This window comes from Anser anser (genome assembly GCF_964211835.1).
Source record: "Anser anser genome assembly, chromosome: 2".
Taxonomy (NCBI): domain Eukaryota; kingdom Metazoa; phylum Chordata; class Aves; order Anseriformes; family Anatidae; genus Anser; species Anser anser.
In genome coordinates, this window is record NC_139721.1 from 16,882,321 (window position 1) to 16,898,365 (window position 16,045).

Genomic DNA, 16,045 nt, shown 5'->3' on the forward strand with positions numbered 1-16,045 from the left:
TGTCATCTATCTGGACTTCTCTAAGGCCCTGGAACTGTCTCACACAACATCCTGAACACTGTAGTGGAGAGAGATGGATTTGAAGGGAGACAGAGAGTTGTGGTCAATGGCTCTATGTTCAAGTGGAGGCCCATGACAAATAGTGTCCTTCAGGGGACTGTCTTGGGACCAGTGTTGTTTAATGTCTTTAACAGTGACATAGACAGTGGGATTGAGTGAATCCTCAGCAAGTATGCAGGCGACAGCAAGCTAACTGGTGCAGTTGGTACTGCAGAAGGAAGGGATGCCATCCAAAGGGACCTGGACAAGCTTGAGAAGGGGGCCCACAGAAACCTAATGAGGTTCAACAAATCCAAGTGCAAGGTGTTGCATCTGGGGCAGGGCAATCCCAGACATGAGTACAGAGTGGGTGAAGAGCTCATTGTGAGCAGCCCTGCAGAAAAGGACTTGGGAGTTCAATGGATGAAAAGTTTGACATGAGCCAGTGGTTATGTGCTTGCGGCCCAGAAGGCCAACTGCATCCTGGGCTGCATCAACAGAGGCATGGTCAGCAGGCTGAGGGAGGTGATTTTCCCCTTCTACTCTGCCTTTGTGAGGCCCCATCTGGAGTGCTGCATTCAGGTCTGGGGCCCCCGGCACAAGAAAGATATGGGCCTGTTACAGCTAGTCCAGAGGAGGGCCACAAAGGATGATCAGAATGCTGAAGCACTTCTCCTCTCTCTTTCCCCCTCCTCAAAGGGAAAGGGGATGAAAATACGATGGAAAGGGCTCAAGGGTTGAGATAAGGACAGGGAGATCACTCAACCATTATCGTCACAGGCAAAACAGACTCGCTGTAGGAAGATTAGAGAATTTTATTGCCTATTACTGACAAGCTAGAGAAGTAAGAAACAAAGAAAACAAAACAAAAACACCTTCCCTCCGTCCACACTCTACTACATCCTTTCCCTGGGCGGTGCAGGGGAAAAGGGGAATGGGAGCTGCGGTCAGTCTGTAGCACTTTGTCTCTGCCACTCCTTCATGGTCCCTCTCTGCCCCTGCTCCACGTGGGGTCCCTCCCATGGGATGCCATCCTTCCCAAACTGAGCCTGTGTGGGCTTCCCATTGGCAGCAACTCTTCAAGAACTGCTCCACCATGGGTTTGTACCGCAGGATCCATTCATCAGGAGCAAACTGCTCCAGCATGGGTCCCCCACGGGCAGCAACTCCCCCCAGACCCCCTGCTCCTGCATGGACTCCTCTCCACGGGCTGCAGCTCCGGCCCCGGGGCCTGCTCCTGCGGGGGCTCTCCATGGGCCGCAGCCTCCTCCAGGCCACATCCACCTGCTCCACCAGGGGCTTCTCCACGGGCTGCAGCGTGGAGATCTGCTCCATGTGGGACCCATGGGCTGCAGGGGGACAGCCTGCTCCACTAGGGGCCTTTCCACAGGCCACAGGGGAACTTTTGCTCCATGCCTGGAGCACCTCCTGTCCTCCTGCACTGACTTTGGTGTCTGCAGGGCTGTTTCTCACTCTTCTCTCCCAGCTACTATTGTGCAGCTGTTTTTTTTGTTTGTTTGTTTGTTTGTTTGTGGTGGTGGTGGTCGTGTTTTTTTCCCTGCTCTCACAGAGGCACAAACAACATCACTTACTGGCTTGGCTCTGGCCAGCAGCTGGTCCTTTTGGAGCCTGCTGAAACTGGCCCTTATCTAACATGGGGCAGCTTCTGGATTTTTCTCACAGAAGCCACCCCTGCAGCCTCATGCTACCAAAACCTTGCCACATAAACCCACTACAATTTATTATTAGAAAAGTTTCTGTGTTCTGCTGATAGGAAATTTACTGTCTGTAAGTGTTTTGCATTTGGGTTTCAATGAAAAGATTGATGTTGTTCTGACAACGTGCTGTCCACTCTTAGTCAGGACTATGAAGCTACTTGACTATGTGCATGTGTATTTAAACACATTTGTATACTTATAATCCAAGGAAATCTCAAATATTAGTATATAATCTATAATTTATAAATGTTTAAAAACATATACTTTACTATTTTATGCTTTATATAGAGACGGATTATAAATTGCATGAGATTTGATCATGAGACAATTTATGATCCTTTTCTACAACTTTCCTCATGTCATTGGAGAGCTGGGCGGAGAAATTATTATTTGAAGACAACTCCCATGACATTTTAATTTTGTTCAGTATAACTGTAGGTTACTCTAACTGCTTTACAATATGTAATGAAAAACATTCACAAAGGTTTGATTTCTAATACTACTTACAAGGAAGAGGGGGAGGACTTTCTCTGTCCTGACATTAGTCTGCTGAGCATTAATGAATACATTCTATTTGGAAAGGTCATCTTTTGCTATGTTGTTTAGTATTAGTTACTGCTTGAGCCAGGACACCAAGCTAAATGACAATTAGTCTGACTTATCCCCCTCAGCAATTCAATGTGTATTCAATTACATTCAATTCAATTGCCTTATGTATAAAACATATATGTTACAAGATAGAAATATTTACCTCTTTGGGGTGAAATTATATTTAAAGATGCTTGTTCATTTGTGGAAATTTATTTTTTTTCTTGTGAACATTTCTGGACTTTGTAGCTGGTAGTGTGACCCCACAGACAGGTAGTAAAACAATTCATGCATTTGGAAAAATCCTGCTGGGCACAGGGTAGAATTTGAAACCCCAGCATAATAGAATAGCAATTAGAAGCTGAAGAACTTTAAGAAGTTCCATTAATTCCAGGTTCTGTGCCTATATTTAGTAAGTCTTATTGATGTCTGTATGAATTCACCTCAGTACTGTCTGCTGCTAGCAAAGAACTCTTAGTTCAAGCCTGGTGCTTTCCTTTCCTTTTCATATTTTGCAACAGTGAGAATGTAATATACCCGATTAATCTCCTTTTATTACACTTATTCAAATCGAGTGGTTGAATGTCTCCCTTATGGTTGTGGTGTGTTTCTTGAAATGGTGAAGGGACTGCATGTGACAGCCTCTGGAGATGTCTCCTTTCAAAATGTTCACATGCATTTCCTGCTAAGGCAGCCTATGAAAGGGTGACAGAAGCAAGGCTTCCAGCTATCTATTGAGATAACGTCATGATATAGTTATTGATAAATTTCGTTAGCTCTTGGCATTTCATGGAACAGAGAGCTAGAAATGTATTTTACTTGCTTGGATGGAGAGTAAAGAAACATGTTTGGTTTTGCATACTTTAGTATGTATGATGGCTACAAGCAGTTAGGTACTATGTGTAAAACAGAATTTAAATTTAAAATGTGTGTATGAATGGAGTTTCTCAAAATATTTCCAGATGAAAAATCAGTATAACCAGAGTCCTGCAGTTCTCTTTCTTGGACTTATGAGTTTGCCATATTGCCAAGTGTTATGCCATGAGAGTGTTCTTTTTTAATAACCCAATCCATCAATAATTAATTTATGTAAGTGCAGTAATGCTGTAAAACTACGACATCAGCAGTGCCCATTCACCATGTATTTTCATGTTCTGAGAAACATCTGTTAATTGTGCTGTATTAGAATAGACTGTAATTTATATTTCTTGGCATTTTATTTTGGTTTGCTCTTGACTGACATTTTCTGTAACATGTTTCCAGACACATCTCTTGTGAGCTATAAAACTCTAGGTTCTTCAGGTTTGCCCAGTTATTGTGGTTTAACCCTGGTAGGCAGCTAAGCCCCACACAGCCATTCACTCAGTTCCCACACAGTGGGATGGGGGAGAGAGTCAGAAGAGTAAAAGGGAGAAAACTCATGGGCTGAGAAAATGAGAGGTCAATAAGCGAAGCAAACGCTGTGTGTGCAAGCAAAGTGAAACAAGGAACTACTTCCCATTGGCAGGCAGATGTTCAGCCATTTCCAGGAAAGCAGCGCTTCAGCACACTTAACAGTTACTTGGGAAGAGAAACACCATTACTCCAAGGCCCCACTGCCTCCTCCTTTCTTTCTCACCTGCTTTTATTATGGAGCATGATGTCTCATGGTTTGGAATATCCCTGTGGTTAGTTTGTATCAGATGTCTTGTCTGTGTCCCCTCCCAGCTTTTTGCCTACCCCAGCCTACTTGCTGATGGGGCAGTGTGAGAAACAGAGAAGGCCTTGATGCTGTGCAAGCACTGCTCAGCAATAGATCACACATTTCAGTGCGTTATCAACACTGTTTTTTCATCACAAATACAAAACCATAGGACCATACAAGGTACCATGAAGAAAATAAACTCTATCCCAGCCAAAACCAGGACAGTGAACTTCAGTAGGCATATAATAATCTATGGAAATTAGTAGATCATCTACTGGTAAAATTTTCTGAAACTGAACTGAAGCTCTTGGAAATAATCAGCACTACAAAGTGAGCCTATTCCAAATTTAAAGAAGTTTTTTAAATTGATACTAGGTGGATTTTTAAACATCTAGTACCTAACAGGAGCTTCAAATCCAGAAAGTGTATTCCAGAATTCTCTATATGGGAAGGTAAGCTGACAAAAAAAAGGATGTTGAGTGCTGTGCCATCCAAACCTAGCCAAAGGATGTGATAGAAGTATAACTTGCACTTCAGTGGAGCCTATTACCGCATTCAATCTAGTTACGAGCTCAAGGGAACATAATATAAGGAAAGCTAAGAATTCATGTTTTAACAGTCTAATATTAAGACTATCTAATTAGCACAGAGCAATATTATTAAGAATGCAGATATTGATGTACATGACCATCCTAAATATCTAATCCTTTTCCCAGAAATTGCTCTCACCCTCCCAGTGTCTCTTTGGGTCGTAATGTTAACATCTTTTGCCTTCCTCATGCAGAGTGGAGTAGGGAGGAGCGTTCTATCATTTGACAGCATCCCAAGGTCATTGCTTGGAGAAGTATAATGTTCATAGTGTAGCTGCTATCGTTGAGTCTGCTTGGGCTACTATTCTTGCATACTTTCTTCAAACAGCCATCTTTTTCTTGATTCCCAGCTCCTGTTTTGAGTTTTCGTAGTAGTCTTCCCCCATTCAGATGAACACAAGGGCTGTTGAATGCTTTGTAATGTCTACCAGCTTAGTCAGGGTTTAACTGTATATGTTGCAGAACTTCAGCTCAGACAGAATAAGAAATAGCCACTCTGTTAACAAACAATCATAATCTCAGCAGAAACCACTTAAATGCAGTACTGCCCAAGGCAAACCCAGCCAAACACCCAAGTCCTGCCCTGACAGGTCAAAGAGATGCCTGTGGTCATTTAATGGTAATGGGGCAGTAAATCGTATTTACTGGGCTACATAGTATGCCTAAAATAAGACGAAATATTTTCATAGATTGGGGTCCACAACCAAGAATTCTCTCCAGGTGAATGCTTAGGTGATGTTAAGAAACAGACTACATAAGTACATATATTTTGTTATGTAATGTCAAAGTGTCTGAATTAATTATGTGGAAAACAAATTATGTGGAAATGCTTCTAACACTACAGGGATGAAAAGCGGTATTTCCCATGTCGCAAGTGAAAGTGATAAGGGAAAGATCAGACAGGTGGCAAAGGTAACTATAATTAAAGAGAAATTAATATTTTTATAGATTAGTTTATAGTAGATGATACAAAAAATGAAAGCATTAACCGTGAGAAATTTCAAAAGGGGAAAGACTTCACTTGACTATCTGAGAAACAGTATTAAAAAAGCTTTTGATAGTAGCATAGTATCAGTAATGACGAAGAAAATGAAAGACAGCTTAGGAAATGCATTTTAAAATTTTAGCTGATTTTTAAGACAACATTTTTGTCTATGTTTTTTCATTTTCAGTGGTAAAAATAGCGTGCATAGTTCAGACTGAATATAGTCAGTTTCTTGTTGGCAAATCCTAGTTACTATCACAAATTACCTATTTTGGAGTTTATTTATTTCAGGGAACAGTAATGCGCTTTTATGTTGGAGATCTGTCCTCAAATCTAACATGTAAATGCTTGCTTTTTACTCTTTGAGCTTGTATTTCATGATGTAAAATGATCTTATTCTCTAACATTAAAAGTCATGAAAGATCAGAATAGATAATACTTAGTTTTGGTAATATTTGATTTTAATTTTTAATGTCTGGAACTGTTTTCGTTTTTGTCAAGTAAAAGCTATATTTCTTTGTTCGTGTTGTTGGAGGCTTGTATTTATAAGTTGGACTATCTCGCATCATTTTAATATTTTGTAAATGAATATAAGGTGCAGTTACTGTGGCATCCTGATAACTTAGAGGATAAAAGACATAGACACCCTGAACTTTCAGAGATATTCTTCTAAACAAACACTGTAATAAATACACATTTAGTTACAAAACAATACTTCACTGAGGAAATAAAATGTGTTCTTTAAGTCAGTATATAGTCAATATAAATTGACAATGAGTAGTGGGACTGTAGAATGTGATATTGTTCAGTGCAGATTAGAGTTACTTAACCTCTGCAGCTTCTAGCATTAATTTCACAAAATATATTGACAAAGAATAAGATTTAAGACAATGGCAAAGTTAAGTTTCCTCAGGATTTGACAAAAAAAAATGTAAATTACAGCTGTTCTTCCTATTTTAATTGATGAAAATAGTAGCAGAATATTTCAAAATACAAAAGCACATATCATCTTCAGCTATTAGCTTTTGAACTTGTCAATAATATAACCTAAAACCATGCGTTAGTTTTGGACAGTTATCTTGAGGTTGCTTAAAATAGATACAAACATAATTGCTATAGGTTGCATACATTGCAATGGTTTTGAAGACCTGTTTTTAAATCCTCTAAGCTCATGTTGGCAGTGTGATACTGAAAAAAAATAATAAATGTAATTAAATATAAATCTGAATTTTTACAATAAGAAGAATAAAATTTCTCTAGAATGACTGTTATGGCTGCCTTCCACGTGACATTTTTAGATGATATTTAAGTTCTAAAAGGTCATATACATTGGTCAAAACCATTGAGCACTGTGGCTGTCTAAAGACATTGTTTTGCAGTGCCAGCTTGTTTATTGAAACTTAATTTGCTACTGCTATTTTCACAACAAATTGCTAACTTTTCACCCGCACTCCAAATATCTATAGGCTTGTAAATATGCATGTTCAAATATGTACTTAAATATATAGGATAAATAGAGATATTAAATGAAAAATAATCCTGAAAATGTGTGTTGTGTCAGTGTGTCTGTAAGCTGGGAGAATGACTAATACTTGGACAGTAAGCAGTTGCTATCTGTTTTATTAACAAGTCCATCTCTATAGCTAACTTTTTATATCAGCGTAAAGGACATATGAAACCTGACAGCCCAGCCACAGGCTTCATAAAATGAAAGCATGAACACAATGTAATAAATAATAAATTACATTTGGCATAATGGTGTGGTGCATTGTTTTCTACTTTAGTACTGCATTAAAATGAGTAAAAGCTGCACATGGGAGAATTTAGGCCCTTGGCATAGATTTTGTCAAAATAAAAAATGTCTGTAAAATAGAACCACCAGAAATGAGTTACCTGAAAGCTTCAAGGCATCTTTTCTAAAACATCGTACTAACCAAATCACTTGATCTAGTGTGACATATGTAGAGTGATGTATAGTGTGCCAAGTCAATTAAATCAATAATTATCTGGTTTTGAGAAAGATGGATGGCGGGTCAAATTTTATTCTATTTTCAACAATTTTAGTCCCCGCACCTATTAGTGATATATTACCCAGTCGGGATTTAAAGAAAGATTTCCAATGTCTTTTTCAAAATGTATTTATTTATTTATTTATTCCTTCTATATTTATTTATTTATTCCTTCTATTACTTTTAGGAGTATTTAGCAATGTAGGGTTTTGGTGTGTCTTATTTATTTATTTATTTATTTATTTTGGTGTTTTGTTTTCCTGTATGCATTTTTTTTTTCCTATTATCTGAGACACTAGATCATGAAAATACACTGCCATTAAAATAAGATTCATTAAGTCCTGAAGTCTTCTGCTCTTTTCTTCATGGCCTTCTTATCTATTAGGTTATCTGTGATTGTGAACAATTGTATGTTGACTCTTCTTTCTTTGTCACCATGTTCATCATAGAAAAAACTCTAAAGCATTATACTGCCCATTGTAGACTTGTAGTTTTATGTTATCCAGAAATATTATATTTGCTTTGACAAACCTGACTCTCTCTTTGAGGAAATACTACATCATTTCTTGGATTTTAGAAGAAATGTTTAGCCATTAGTTTAATTCTGTGCAAGTTACAGTTAAAACAAACAAACAAACAAAAAAACAAACATAGAATATGTATCTTATATGGTAGAGGGAGAGAGAGGTAATGTATTTCTGCACAAACATTCTGTAAGTTAACCCATTGTCTTTGTTGTTTGTTGTAGCGTCCTTAACACTTTACCACTTGAAGGACACGCAGCTTCTCCTGAGTGGTACAGTTATTAATATATGCAAATAGGAAGAATAGGCTTTATTTGTAAATGGTATAAACATGAGGTTTTTACGTTCAAAAATAATTGGAAAAAAACACCAAAGTCTTGAGAATCTGTGTCTTCGGATCTGGACACTGCTAATATTTCTCTGATGTTATGATGTTTCTTTTTTTTCTTCTTTTTTTTTTTTCATATTTAGGAACTCCTGGTTTAGTGTAGTTTAATTATATAAAACTGAGATAAGAATCAGTATCAACTAATCTGTTCAGAAGTTGCTAAATTCAGAAAAGGATTTGCTGGACACTGAGGTAGGTCAGTGCCAACATACAAACTTGCTGCAATTAATTAGTTTTTAAATTTGGGGGATCTTTTTTCCTTATATGTCAAAGTTTGGTGTACAATTGGAATTAACACTTTTTCCAACTTACAATTACTGTTCAAGATTTATATTTTTGAAGAGAGAAACTGTTTGTTTGTTTTACTTGTGTTTTTGTTGTTGTTGTTTGTTTGTTTGTTCTTCCTTGTAATTAGCATGGTGTGTTGGTCTTTGCATCCTGTATCTTTTCTATAGCAATAATACTTACAAAAATATGCTTTCGGTATGTGTGTAGTTTGGGTGTTTTGTTTGTTTGTTTGTTTGTTAGTTAGTTAGTTTGTTTGTTTTTAAGGTTCTTAAGGAGACAGTCATAGAATGGCTTGAGGGAAGGGTCCTGAAAAATCATCTAGTTCCAACACACTGCCGTGGGCAGGGATGCCACCCCCTAGATCAGGTTCTCCAGGGCCCCATCCAACCTGACCTTGAACACCTTCAGGGATGGGGCATCCACAGCTTCTCTGGGCAACCTGTGCCAGTGCCTTACCATGCTCTGAGTAAAGGACTTCTTCCTAATATGTAATCTAAATCTCCCCTCTTTTAGTTTAGAACCATTTCCCCTTGTCCTGTCATTATCTGCCTGTGGAAAAAAAAAAAAAAAAAAAAGAAAGTCACTCTCCTCTCTTTCATAAGCCCCCTTTAGGTACTGAAAGGCCTCAATGAAGTCTCCCCAGAGTTTTCTCTTTTCCAGGCTGAACAACCCCAGCTTTCTCAGTCTTCATAGGAGAGATGCTTCAGCACTCTGATTGGCCTTTGTGGCCCCCGTCTGGACTATCTGTAACAGGTCCACATCCTCTTATGCTGGGGGCCCCAGACCTGGATGCACTACTCCTAATGGGGCCTCACAACAACTTGTAGGTACACAACATGTAATTTGAAGAATATAGGTAAAAAGGAAATGAAAACTACAAACATTTTTAAATATCAGGAGCAAAGTTTGCCAGATAAAGGCAAATGTAAAGGCCATTTGATTCTCAGTCTTAAGAAACACCCAAACCTCCTCAGGGCTCAGTTCCATTCAGTGGGTCTCAGGAGCTACGATTCTTTGAATACAGTGTCCTGATGAACATTGAAAAGGACACTGATAAAGTGATTCATAAATGACTTTACAATACATTCTTTTCTCCCATAAAACTGATACATGTAGACATAACTTGGCAGTGTTCATTGTAAAGACCTACCAGCCCACCTCACTGCAGTACCTGTAAATAAAAATTACAAGTAGCAGATAAAACCATGGCATAGTTGCATGAATGATGCTTATAGATGTTTATTCTTAAACCTAATCAGTTGCTTGGGTTGATTTTGAATCAGATGTCCTGTTTTTAAATAAAACTGTAGGGATTTTTTATTTATTTTTTAATTAAACAAGACTTTTTTTTAAAGACAGGAATAGAAATGTTGGATTCCTTACCAAGTTCTTTATAAAATCCAGTATTGTCTAAGAACATAAATTTTCTGTTTTCTTTAATAAATTCCCATTCAAATGACTGGATGGAGTTAAATATATATATATATTATTATTGTTGTCTTGACTAACTTGTAGAAGAATGTTATAATTTAAGTTCTTTCATTGTGTTAGACTAGTCTCCTTGTCCATAAACTCTAGCGCATAATTTAGCTTCAGTGTTGATATATAACTTCATGAGGTAGTTGAGGCCCTACCTTTTGGGTATTTGGTACATTTTCACCTAACTTGAATATTGTACTTATCTAAGAAACTAGACAATCAGTTCATAAAGTAATTTGCTCTGAATTTGCTCTTATATGGGTTTCTGGTTATTTCTAACGTATTACAAAGATACACTGCCTGTGGTCTGGATCTACTGAAAGTAGATCCAATTTATCAAAATTATGTTTAGTGCTGTTTTTTGTTTGTTTTATTCATTTGTTTGTCATTAAGCAAGCTTTAGGACAACTATAACAAACTTTTCTGAAGTGTGAACTCTGCACTTTATATCTGACAGATCGATCTGGATGGGATTGACCAAGTGATTGATCAAGACAATGCGTGAATATAATAATGGCAGGCAATTTATCCAGATCAGTATATAAAATAAGATACTCTTTAAGTAAGTCAGCTATTCTGCAATGCAAACACAACACATTATAGTCAATGCAACTGCAAACTTTGAATAGTGTAATAAAAAGAGTTGTCACAAGAAAGGAAAATAGCCTGTAAATCCAGTACCTCTGTATTGAAGGCTATTGTGAGTCTTTTGATTCCAGTGTTTTTTTCCTCCAAAAAAGTTTATGTGTAATAAAGACTGTATTCAAACTGAATATGGCCTACCCGTTTCCATTCCTTTCCAGGCTGAGACATGTTTTTGCAACCTCTCAGCTGAAATTGATGCTTTCCATCAATCATACATGTATATTTGTACCCTAATTCAGGTACAAAGACAGTGATTTGAAGTCTCTGGACTAAACCTTCCTGGAGTAGGGCACTGGGTTCAGGCCTAAGCTAAAAATACAGCTCTAACACTTAAAGGAAACCCCCTTTGTTATGAAGTACTTAGTCTGGTCTCAAACACACTTAGTCCTTGCTGCTTTCCCACTGTGGGAAATACATGCTTGGATTTCTACCCTGTATTCACAAGACATGAGAGTAAGTTTAACAGGATATGCTTCATCATAGTAAGGTATGCTAACTAGGATGAAATACTGGTAAGGTCAGGAACACTGGCACTTGAATGTTAATCACAGACAAAAGTTTTACCTCTGATTTTTGGATGATACCCTATAACCCCTGTCCAGAATCGCTTTGAAGCCCAAGAATATTTTAAGTCCCAGAACCTTTATATGAAAGTTTAATTATTTAAGGACTTTTAATAAACTTCTAACGCATCAAATATCAATTTGTTGCAACAACAAGTTCTATATATCATGCAGAAGTGTATAAAATTTGCACAAGATGAGGCAGAATATTTACCTAGCCTCAAAACTATTATATCACTTATTATTTAATATATTATTTATGACAATCTGTGCAGATAGACCTAATCAATGAATGCTGTATGTCCAGAATTGCTGCATGAGGCGCAACCTGGTTTGTTCACTGGACAAATCATAATTTTCACCAATATTTTTGTTTCTTATTTCTTTTAGACCACTCTTTACTTAGCCAAGTCTCTTCACGTTTTTCTTGGCTACAATGCCTATTGTTTGTCTAGAGTGTTTGTCTTATGCTGTTTTCTCCTGTGATTTTTCCTCCAAAATGGGGAGTAGTTTATTCTGCTGCATCAGAAAATAGAACTTGTCCCTAAGTTACAGTCCTAAACAATTCTGTTTGGAGTATGTGGATCAAAGCGATAGATAAGAGAGGAGTAAATTTCTTCCTGAAAGAGAGATGTACAGGCAAAATTTTCTTCACTCTGAGAAGTGCATACTTATTAGGGAAGCAAATAATTTTCTGATGCCCATCTTACCCATCTTACAGAAGAGAAAAACTGGTCAAGTTCCTCTTTTTTTTTTTTTTTTTTCTTTTTTCTTCTGGTTAATAACCAGCTGCAGGTGAAATCATGTCATATGACATTTTAGGGAAAAAAAGTAAAGACTTTAAAAATGTCCTTTACAGTTTTGTAGCACTTAGTCAACATCAGAGCAGCCCATCCTAAAACCTGCTTGATAGACATCCTTTGTATTACTTCAGGATAGCATTTGACTATTCTTATTGTAAATTGTGCTGCAGCTAGCTGTATAATGCTTTTGTTCTGTAGTACACACCTTTAATTTTAGCTCAGTGTTAGTAACTTCTTTTACTGCTTTACCTAAAATGGATCTGGTGGCCTTCAGCAGCCAAGCTCCATTGTTGCTGAACTTGTCAGGTTGGAAAGAAATATTATTCACCTTTACTAAATATTTAGTGCATTTTTAAAATACTCTCTCATAACTTAGATGCATTTCTTGACTTACTGTTTTTTACTAGTGGTAGGAGAAAGTACTATGTATAATTTAAAAAGAAGCCTCTACCAATGTAGAATGCTGAAGAAAATCTGAAGTGAATGCCATTTCAAGCTTTTCTATCTGAGTTTTGTTTTCTGAACTTCCTTTCAAATTTCTTGTGAGGTTTTCAATATTTATGTTAGCTTGGAAGTAGTGTACAGGTGATCTTCTGGAACAACTTGTCTTCAGAAAGCTTTCCAGTTCTAAGAAGATCTTTGAATCATTGTTGGCTAACTTTCAGATTTTGATCTCTTCTGAAAACAATTCTCAGAAGTGTGGAACTTGGCAATAGAATCACTGGGTCTTGTCGTGAGACTGGAAAATAACCAGAGCTTTTTATCAGCTTTTGTTTCAACATCCAGCTCTGACAGTAAACATAATTGCTGCATAAGTGGTGTTCTGTTCTAAGAGTTTGTTGTGGCCCTGGTATATGATATTAACTGGCAAACCAGTTGAAATAATGACTCTGTAATAATCTCCAGCTACTTTGCTGGGAAAATCTGTGCTGTAGTCTCAGTGTTCTAGAAGAACTGGTGTAAGGTATTTGAGATTGTTGGGCCATTGTGGTGGTTTCATGCTGATGGGCAGCTATGAGCCACAACTTCATTCTCACTCCCTGTTCTCAAGAGAATGGGGAGAAAATATGACGAAAAAAGGCTCAAGGGTTGAGCTAAGGACATGGAGATTGCTCACCAATTACCATAACAGGCAAAGCAGACTCAGCATAGGGAGATAAATATAATTTCTTGCCTATTACTGACTAGAGCTGTGAGAAACTAAAAGCAAGCTAAAACCACCTCCTCCCTCTTCTCCCCCATCCCCCCTTTCTACCTCCTTCCCCCAAGTGGCACAGGGGAACAGGTAATAGGTGCATGAAAATAGTAATAGGTAGATTAAAGTAATTTTTCTGTCCATCAGTCTATTCATAGTCATTTGCTTGAATCCTTTTAACTGGGCTGTCATATGATGCGCACACAATTTGAATAAAAGTTATTGCATCTTCAAGCACTTTGATGGTAATTCTTCTAGGTGTGAGTCTTTCTCAGTGTTTTTCTTATGGAGTCGAGAAAGTACTGGCCCAGGTGCGTAGTCAGAGATACCACTATTCACATTGTGGTAACACATGGTGTAGATACATTTGGCTGTTCATGATCAGTTCTTTACATTGCTTCAAAAATAATATGTAGTTCATCTGATCAGGAGAGGCTTGCAGTGTTATTTCACACTACTGAAGCTCATCTCTGAATAATCTGCACAGTCTATTTACAAAGTAATCTTGTATTGCTGTCAGGGATTTATCTAACTCCATACAATGGTGAATATTATTTTTATTCTTCTGCTTTGTCTGTTGTATAGATGAGTTCAATGTTAAGAAGATTCAGGGTTTTTTACAATGCATTCTCTAATGCTTTTTAAAGGCATGTAACATCTGTCAAGTCAATGGTGTAGCAACAGTGTCATAAATATCCCAGTAGGTGGCATGTTGATTTTTCTGAACGTGTTTTTTGTCAGTGACTTCTGTAATAGCAAACCTGAAGTTTCCTGTAGCACTTCTTGGTAAACTTGTAACAATACTCTTATTACCCGTTTACATGTTTAAAGTGGAAAACACTTCTGCTTAATATAAGGTTATCCAATATGCATAGCATGGACAAATTAGGTATGGACAGGTAAGCTGCAAATTGAAAGGTTAATGAGCAGTTATATAACAAACTTTAAAATGTTTTCAGTTAGTCTGTTCCTGCATTGTTATTCTAATGCACCTCCTGTTTCATTCCAAGATTTAATTCCTCAGTCATTCATGCTGCGTACATGTTAGCTTTCATTTATGCTGTTTCTTAGTTGTTTCTCAAATCATTTGATATATTCTTTGGTCAATAAATTCATCATTGATTATAAACTGTAGAAGCCTTGTGTTCTGCTTTTTCATCCAGTATGGAATGGTCAGAAAATGTCAAAAGTTACTTTTACGTGAAGTTAGTTAATCAGGCAAAGGACATTAGTTCTTCAGGTAGCTAATAAGAGGTAATCTAGACAGACTCCTAAAATATATTCAGGTAGTCTAAAATGTCCTTCTGATATAGCAAAACCATTACCAGGTTGTATGCAGCCATATTTGAGAGACATTCTGTATATATAAAAGCAATAAAAGGTTCCCATCTATATTTCTTAGATGAGGTGTTATGTCATACTTAATCAATGTCTGCTTTTCTTCAGTACTTATACTAAACATTTTTACAAGTAATTGTAGAAATGTATAGTTCATTTAGTAGATGTGCATGGCAGCACAGAATTCTCTGTTTACAGTTATCTCCGTTTCTCTAATCTAATTGTAGTTTAGTGTTTTTCTTGCTGTAAGGTTCTATGCCTAGCTTTTTGAACCCTATTTATAATGGTTTCCTGAATGTAGTTTAGTTCTTGTTAATAAATCGGGATTATAAATTCTACTTCTGCTTTTACCAGTTCAGCCTTACTAACAATGCACATGGCCTTTCATAATGTGATGCCTGTAGTAAGTATTCTTCAGTCCAAGATATAATTGTGTGGGTTTCTTCTGAGAGGTCTATGTATTAAAATCCAGACAAATGCATTGTACCATGGATCAATGCAAATTGAAAGGTTAATGAACGGTTATAAAAAGCTCTTTACAATGTTTTGAGTCAGTTGTAAAAGTCAGTCTGTTTTTAGACAGTCTGTAAGGCTGAAACATTGATCTTATTTTGTGATGTTATTTTCTATTCTATTATAATAATATAATGAATTATTTATATTTACCCGCTGTAGAAACTGTCAGTAAGGTTCAGTATATTTCATGGGAGGAAAGTGGGGAGAATCACAGAATCACACAATGGTTGAAGTTGGAAGGGACCTCTGGAGATCATCTAGTCCAAACCACCCATGCTCAAGCAGGGTCACCTCTGGGACCACTGAGAAGGGTCTGGCCCCATTATCTTGGCATCCTCCCTTAAGATATTTATATACATTGATAAGATCCACTCTCAGCCATCTCTTCTCCAGGCTAAATAAGCCCAGCTTGCTCAGCCTTTCCTCACAACAGAGATATTCCTGTCCCCTAATCATTTTCATAGCCCGTTGCTGGACTCTCTCTAGGATCTCCGGGTCTCTCTTGCACTGGGGAGCCCAGAACTGAACACAATACTCCAGATGTGACCTCACCAGAGCTGAGTAGAGGGGAAATATCACCTCTCTTGACCTGCTGGCAACACCCTTCCTAATGCACCCCAGGATACCATTGGCCTTTTTGGACACAAGGGCACATTGCTGACTCATGGATAACTTGTCCACAGGGACTCCTGG

At 37.5% G+C, this 16,045-nt stretch overlaps 1 protein-coding gene across 5 annotated transcripts in view; it reads left to right on the forward strand.

The window, feature by feature from the left end:
* Window positions 1-16,045, forward strand: part of CSMD3 (CUB and Sushi multiple domains 3) — a 1,012,063-nt gene that overhangs the window by 660,599 nt on the left and 335,419 nt on the right. The gene's annotated exons all lie outside the window — the stretch shown is intronic.